General features: G+C 38.6%; 1 pseudogene; it reads right to left on the reverse strand.

The window, feature by feature from the left end:
* Window positions 1–235: 235 nt before the first annotated feature.
* On the reverse strand, window positions 236–1,435 carry LOC149234793 (AT-hook motif nuclear-localized protein 24 pseudogene; annotated as a pseudogene).
* Between the last annotated feature and the right edge of the window lie 6,098 nt (window positions 1,436–7,533).

The following is a 7,533-nucleotide window of genomic DNA, read 5'->3' on the forward strand; positions in this document are numbered from 1 at the left end:
CCAATTCCAATTAATTTTTGGATCTTAGATTTCATTTCATTAATATATTTAGAAAAATTATTATGCAATCACAATCTATTTTATCTTCACTATCGCAACATAATCTCAATATATACATAAATACGGATAGTTATTTTATATTGCGTTTAAATCTTGGATTACATCTTACATCTATATAACGAGCTAAGCGATGACAGCGATTAAGATACTTACAGCGTTTGTCATTGTTTCTTCTATTGCTCTGTTCTCTGTAAAAACCTAATACAACCGATATAAGTACTGCCAACGATTTATCCATTCCGACATTCTCTCTTCTGAATCTGAATCGAAGGACCAGTACTCCTCCTTGGTTGAAATCCGCAGCGCCTTCATCTTGTAGAGCCTTCCACATGTATAAACCATAACGAAACACTACCAGATAATAACCACAGAAATACCAATATTGCAATTGATCATTTCACTGGAAATAAGATTCCTCATGTCGACCTAAAATCGTTAGTCACGGCACCTACCTGTTAACGCCAACCTGATAGCTCAACAAGGGGGAGCCCGGGCAGAGACCCGTGGTGTATACAAGCGATCATCTTGTAGAGGTACGAAGTTCGTAACAGAAATTGTAGGCACGTTGTACATGACGGGTGTGTCGCTCTGTAGTTGAGCAGAAAGGGGCGGGTACTGCGACTGGGTAGGCGGTGCCTGTTCCTCGTCCAGCCGGAGGTGATCATAAGTTGCATCTATGTAGGAAGCCGCAATGATGATGACAGGACCAGAGGCCACCAGCGCACCGACAACGTTCCCTCCCACGACCTGTCCCTGCCCGCTGGCTAAGTGAATCATGAGGCCGGACGCCGCGGGAGGAGCGGGGGCTGCAGAAAACCTCCCGACAATGAAAGAATCTGGAAGCGACCTCGTAGAGACACGACTGTGCCCGGTGCCGCAGGTTGGCGGAGGGTAACATTGCTCACGATTCCGCTGCCGCTTAAAACACAGATTCCCTGTTGCCTCCTGCGGGCGAAGGTGGCCACGCTCTCTCCCACGTCGCAACCATCAGAGATCTCCAGGACATGGGCACGGAGGGCGTTAGGGTTTTCCTTCGTCATCTTGACAATGGAGGGTTTGGGCTTGTTCTTGGAGCCAGCAGGTCTGCCTCTTGGTCTCTTGGGGCCAATTTCATGACCAAACGGAGCTCCTTGGTTTTTCAGATTTTCTCTGCATCTCCTTTTTCCCCGGTTGCTTTTTCCACTGCTTTCCTCCTCATCGGAAGTGTGAAGGGTCCAGTGCTCCGATAGCGTGCCTGGTTCCACCATAGCACCACTATATATACACGCACTCCACTCCCCTGATTCAGATCCAAAATAAAGCAGAAGTTAGGGGTACATGTGGGTCAATTAGAGCCGAACTCAAATATCAGAGGGATAGATATGGAAGACGAAGTTATCGATCCCGCAACTCGCAGCTGGAATTCTCAGTGGTTCAAAATGGCGAGAAAGGAAAAGACGCAAAGATACCAAAAGAGAAAGACGAGGCGACGGAACCTGAGAGGGGAGCGTGTTAAAGAGAGAATGAGTGGGAACAGCGTCCGCTTGGATTGGTGCCCCAATGACACATGGCGGGGTCGTTATGGACCCTACCTTGTCTACCTTGTCTCGTTTGTAGACAAACTTCAAAATTGGATTCTCTAGCTCAGAACCCTACCATAGTACATGACTCAATACATATCGTCTGTAATTCCTAAATGCTATCTAGAAGCATTACAAGCTTGTTGAGATGTCGTTATCACAAGAATATATATGGTATTTATTCATTTGTGTTTGGGTTGTACATTTTTTTGGCATTTTTTATATATGGTTTTTGTTTTTAATGGTTATGTGGGGGTATGTTTTCTCAATTTAAAGCTGTTTCTAAGTGTTCTTAAGGTTAATAATTAAAGTGTAATTTAACTTGAATCAATGTATTATGAATTTTGGATGTATTGAATATGATAGAATGTATGGGGAATAATATAATGATAAATTTAAAGATGTATTTGTGATTATAATTAATTTTGATATATTTTAATTTTGGATTATACAAGAGATTAAATTTTTCGAGGAGTAAATTTTTTTTTAGTGCAAAAATTAAGGAAATGTAGATTTGATCTTGTGCTTGAGAGATATGGGAGAGATATGGGTTAATATGGATCTGGTTTGGTTATATAATACTATATAATATATATATTTTTCTCTGTCTATTTCTTATTCCCCCTCTCTCCCCCTTCATCTTTGTGTCTCTCTATCTCCCTTCCTCTCTCTCTCCCTCCCTCTCCCCCCCAATATCTCTTTGTCTCCTCCACTCCTATCTCCCCCACCTCTCTCTCTCTCTCTCACTCTCTATTCCTCCCTTTCTATGTCTCTCCCTATTTCACTCGCTCTCCCACAACCATCTATATCTACCAACTTAAATCCATCTTGACTCTAGATCTATCAAGCACCGAGAGGGATAAAATCTCTCTAGGTGCAAACCTCTTTTTTGAGAGAAAAACCTTAGGAAAGGTTTTCACCTCTAGAGATTTGGTCCCTCTAAGCTCTTGATAGATCTAGAGTTAAGATGGATCTAGGCTAGATTCAGCCCTATGCGGCCAAGGAAAATATATCGAACATATGACTAGTTTTATCAATAATATGTAAATGCATCTAATATTAATATAATCATTTTAAATATGCTAAATATATGAGAGATTTATCTCGTCATTTTAATTCTAAATTTTCTTAGTTACTTCAATTTGTTGAGATGATAAATATTGTTAATAACATTAATGATAAAAAATTAAGAAATAAAAGAATTGAATGCAAAGTAATAATGTAAGAGTGTTGAATGATAGAAAATGTGAATAATAAGCATGTAGTCAATTACAAATAATCTTCATTGTGATCTATCTCAAACTATTTTCTTCTACTATTCTTATTTTCACCCTTCTTAGTTTTGTCATCTTTTCTACTGATTATATGAAAAGGATTATTGAAAATGTAAACCATTTAAATATGTAGCTTGAGTTGTTGTAGTAAACATCATACATTGCCTCGCTTTCTCTCCAATATTAATAGGTTGAATTACTATAACACAAAAATCAATGTACATTGTCAATATTTTTTGTGCTTATAGTGAAATCAATGCACACTATTAATCCAATCACTTTTTGTGCTTATAGTGAATCTGTTGGAATTGACTGTTTGCGTGATCTCCAAGAGACAGCTCCTGATCCAAGACTCATAGCATATCCTAAAGTGGATACTCCAGTTTCTTTGTCTCCATCGAAGTCTGAATCAGAGTATCCAATCAAGCTGAAGTCGTCCACCTATGTATACTTGATTCCAAGGTCTTGAGTTCCCTTCAAATACCTTAGAACTCTTTTTGCAGCAGACCAATGTCCCTCACAAGGCTTTTGCATGAACGTGGAGAGGATTCCAATAGTAAATGAAATGTCTGGTCTGGTAGTAGTGAGGTAGATGAGACTTCCTACAAGTTGTCTATACTTTGTTGCATCCTCAAATTCCTTTCCTTCAATAGATGTGAGCTTTAAGTTTTGTTCCATTGGAGTAGAAAGAGGATTGCACTCTGTCATGCCAAATCTGTTTAACAAATCTCCAATGTATTTCTTTTGAGAAAGAAATATGGATGTTGGATGTTGGGTTACTTCAATGCCAAGATAGTAATGAACATAGCCCAAATCAGTCATTTCAAAACTTTTTCCTAATTCTTTCTTTATGGATGCAATATAGCTTTCATTGTTCCCTGTCATTAAAAGATCATCTACATATACCACAAGATATACAACTGTTTTGCCAACTTTCTTGACAAATAAAGTTGCATCATCAAGATCAAAATGATTGAAGTTGAGTTTCAGAAGATGCTCAGTTAGTTTTTCATACGAGGCTCGTGGTGCTTGTTTAAGGCCATACAAGGACTTCACAAGTTTGCATACTTTATGTTCATGTCCTTTCACAACAAATCCTTTAGGCTGGGACATAAAAACATTCTCTTTTAGATCTCCATTCAAGAATGCAATTTTTACATCCATTTGATGGACTTTCCAACCGTTCTGAGCAGCTAGTGCAAAGAGTGTTCGGATGGTGGCCCATTTTGTTGTGGGGGCAAAAGTTTCCTCATAATCGACCCCTTCCTTCTGTGCAAAGCCTTTTGCCACAAGCCTAGCTTTGTGCTTGTCAAGTGAGCCATCAGCTTTGTATTTGTTCTTGTAGACCCACTTGCAGCCAATTGGTTTGGTTCCAAATGGAGGATCAACCAGCTTCGAAGTGCCATTCTTTATGAGGGCATCATACTCCTTTTTCATCGCTTCTTTCCATTCATCATGAGAAGCAGCTTCTTTGAAGGAAGTTGGTTCAAAATCTGTAGACAAGTTCAATTCAAAATCATAAGTAACATCCATATCAACAGGTGAATTAGATTCATCTACATCACCTCCATTTTGCCGGTTTGAATTTCTGGTTCCTATTTTTCCAATTTCATCAGGATGAACACTTTCAGGTGTCTTTGTCAGCCACTTTGGGGGACCTTTCTGAGATGGTCCAGGCTGCTCTGTTGATTGAGTTGGGACTGAATCAAGATTGAGTCTCCCAATTCTATCAATTACATCACTTAAAGCATCATCCGTTGTTGGAGTTTCATGCAGGGGAGATTTTTCTTCAGAAGAAGATTCCACATGTTGATCTAGTATAGGAATCCCCCCTTCAAGATGTGGAATCTGATTATCAAATTCTTGAAATGATTTTGTTTTTTCGAATCTATCCAAGCGATCAAGTTGTCGCTCAACAACATTGTCAGATTTGGATGATTCCGGAAAAATGAAATCTCTAGATACAACAAACTTTTTATTTACTTCATCATAGGGGCGGTATGCTTTAGAGGTGTTTGAATACCCCAGGAAGATACACTTACGACTTCTAGCACCAAGTTTTTTTCTATGTACCTTTGGTATCAAAGCATAACAGGTGGAACCAAAGATCCTGAGATGTTTTACCGAAGGAACATGTCCATACCACAATTCATAAGGAGTCTTGTTTCTTATAGCATTAGATGGATAGCTATTCTTTATATATGCAGCACATAGAACAGCATCAACCCAAAACATTATCTTTACTTTTTTTAAAAAGAGCATGGATCGTACCATATTCAAGATTGTTCTATTCATTCTTTCAGCTACACCATTCTGTTGGGGATTATAAGGCACAGTTGTTTGATGTTTAATCCCATGTTGGCGAAGATAGTGTTCAAATTCATTTGATGTATATTCTTTTCCATTATCAGTGCAAATAGACCCAATATGAGATTGTGCATCATTTTCAATCCATTTATGAAAATTCTTGAATGTTTGAAAAGCATCAGATTTGTTCTTCAATAAATAAACCCAACACATTCTCGTGTAATCATCAATAAATGTCATGATATATTTATTTCCATTTGTAGAAGAAACAGGCATTGGACCACATAAATCTGAATGAATAATTTCAAGCTTCCTATGTGCTCTTGAATGTGAGTCATGAAAAGACTGTTTGCTATGCTTTCCTAGAATGCAAGCATCACATTGCTTATGTTTCCTAGGAATTGTAGGCAAACCAGCAACACCATTTTTCTTCAATAAGCGGAGACTGTCATAGTTTAAATGTCCAAATATAGCATGCCATAATAAACTTGATGGAAGTGTACCTTCTTCATGATGAGAAATATATGAGAAATGTTGTGCATGAGCAGATGTTCCTTGCAGTTTGAAAAGCCTTTCTTCTTATATTCCCCTCATGACAACTGACTCATCAGATGCTTTTCTTACCTCAAGCTTTCCATCAAACATATGAATGGAGTGACCTTTCTGGTGGATGTGGACCAAGGAAAACAAGTTTCTCTTGAGCTATGGGAGATATAGAACATGATCCAGAAGAAATTCTGAGAGACCAGGCAGTTTAAGCCTGATTGTGCCAAGCCCTGATGGCTTGATTTTTGACTGATCTGCAAAGTATACTACTCCATCAACATTGTCAGTGAAATCTTCAAAAAAATCTTTTCTATGAGTCATGTGACAGGTTGCTCCTGAATCAAGCAGCCAATCATTTTTCCAGGAAGCAAGTGAAGTATTAAACAAATCTTCATTTACTCCAATGTTACATTGTGCCTCAACATAGTGAGCGGATTCAGGTGCTTTACCTTTGTCTGTATCATCAGTTTTACCTTTCTGTTGGTTTCTTCTCTGCTCAATTTTGTCCCATGGTAGCTTGCATGTAGAGGCATCATGTGATCCATTTCTTTTGCAGCGAATACAATGTAAATCTGCCTTTTCTCCTTGAGAATGTCTGCCCCCCTGCCTCTGAAATATCTTCCTCTTCCTCTTCGTCCACCTCTTCCTCTTGTAGAATCTTGAGCAGGATACTTTTCTTTATGAGCAAGGCACACAGTCTCTTCAGAAGATTCAGGGGCTGTCTTCTTTCCAAAGGCTTTTTCTCTTTCAGCAAACTTTTTCACAAGAGAGTCAAAGGTTATATCTTTGAGATTTCCATTTGCTTGCAAAGACTCAAGATAATTGGAGTATGTAGGATAAAGTGCCTTGAGAAAAGCAATAAGAGAGATATCCAACTCAACCTTAGTGGATTTGATATCATGCATTATAGACTTTATTTCAGATGCAAGAGCAAGTGGATATTTATTTTGCAGTTCAAGAGTGAAGAGCTTAATCATGAGTTGGACGACTTCAAGTGCAGAATGTGAGTCATAGAGTTCTTTCAGCTTTTGTAAAGCTTCAAAGGCAGTTGAATATGATGAAATGTGGCGACTCACCTCTTTATTTACAGATGTTGCGATTAATGCATAAGCTTTGCTGTTCTTGTTTTCCCAAATGGTGAGCTCTTTGTCTGATGTAGGTTGCACTGGGTCATTGTCTCCTTCTCCGACACACACTCCTTTCCACAACTCATTGAAGATGAGGGTGTGTTTTATCATCCGGGACCATTCAGGATAGTTCTCCTTGCCAGTGAGAACTATTCCAACCATAGAGATGACTGAATGCATTCTGTGAAAAAAAATAAATTTTGCTGATAGAATAATACTTCTAATGGCAAAAAGAATGTGCTTTTGTGGAGAAACAAAAAACTTTTGCTGCTAAAAGAATGATTCTGATTCTGCTACGCCATTTATATATTATTGACTATTGAAACGAATGCTGATAACATGCTACCACTGTAACATATATCACCACATAAACAATTTGAGCGCTTGTGTTAAACGTTGCCACTATAAAATATGAGCACTGTGTTGAACACTATCACTGTACCATATATCACAGCATATATATATCACATAAAAATTGAGCGCTTTGTGTTACTACTGTAATATATATCACATCATATACATAAACAATTGAGCGCTTTGTGTTAAATGCTGCCCAAACGTCCGCGGGACATGGTATTAGTGGGCGAATCTGAGATCAATTACACCGTCTACCATGTCAGTTACACCATCTACCATGTCAGGCCATTGCTGGGCGGTCTC

Source organism: Pinus tabuliformis, chromosome 8 (assembly GCF_031772625.1).
Source record: "Pinus tabuliformis cultivar Carrire ecotype Pingquan chromosome 8, CPIR1, whole genome shotgun sequence".
Classification (NCBI taxonomy): Eukaryota; Viridiplantae; Streptophyta; class Pinopsida; order Pinales; family Pinaceae; genus Pinus; species Pinus tabuliformis.